This window comes from Pygoscelis adeliae, unplaced genomic scaffold (genome assembly GCF_000699105.1).
Source record: "Pygoscelis adeliae isolate BGI_AS28 unplaced genomic scaffold, ASM69910v1 Scaffold7, whole genome shotgun sequence".
NCBI classification, from domain to species: Eukaryota; Metazoa; Chordata; class Aves; order Sphenisciformes; family Spheniscidae; genus Pygoscelis; species Pygoscelis adeliae.
In genome coordinates this window covers 3070019-3070847 of record NW_008825268.1, presented here as the reverse complement: position 1 = coordinate 3070847, position 829 = coordinate 3070019, and the positions used below count along the sequence as shown (strand labels likewise).

At 42.5% G+C, this 829-nt stretch overlaps 1 protein-coding gene across 1 annotated transcript in view; it reads left to right on the top strand.

Moving 5' to 3' along the window:
* Positions 1–829, top strand: part of UNC80 (unc-80 homolog (C. elegans)) — a 136141-nt gene that overhangs the window by 31960 nt on the left and 103352 nt on the right. The gene's annotated exons all lie outside the window — the stretch shown is intronic.

Genomic DNA, 829 nt, shown 5'->3' with positions numbered 1-829 from the left:
GGTTGAGTCACCACCCCTGGAAGTATTTAAAAGACATGTAGATGAGGCGCTTAGGGACATGGCGGGTGTTGGGTTGACGGTTGGACTCGATGATCTTGGAGGTCTCTTCCAACCTTAATGATTCTATGATTCTATCATTGACCAAATTGTAGCCTAGTTCAAGGTACTGCCATCGGCCTCAGAACATTTCTTGTAATAGTGTTAGTTCAGTGCTGGCAGGGTTGCACAGGCTATGAGGAAATGTAGTCGCCACTCTGGCAAGTTGTTATTTGCATAATTAAACCAGTCCATCGCTGAGTCAGTGCTTGAAGATTCTTATTAGATGTATGTTATTTTATTCATTAGAACACATTAAATAGCCTTAGGTAGAGGTTCTTTGTTATTCCATAGCCCTGTTACTGTACTGTCTGGCAGAAGGTGGTCCAATCCACACTGTGGGACACATATGGTCTTTCTACACTACAGGGTGTATAAACCTACTTACAAAGCACTAAGTGTGGGAAATTACTAGCATCGTGGCCTGTAGTTCAGCATGAGTTGTAAAACCGTGGTGAATCCTTGATAAAAATTGGCCTGTGTAGCCAAAATGCTGTCACTGAGCTAACCAATTTAAAGTTAAGCTTGGCTATGTCATGAGGTCCTTTCTCTGAGCACTGTGAACTTAGACACCACATTGCCTTTCTCATCAGTCCGCTTTGCATTTTGGAGGTGGTTTAGACTGTCACAGGTACTGTTAGGAACACACTGCTCCATTTTTTTCAACTGATGTGATGAAATATTTCAAACTGGTGTGACTCAGAAAGTTGTTCCAAGTTGGTGCTGCTGTTAC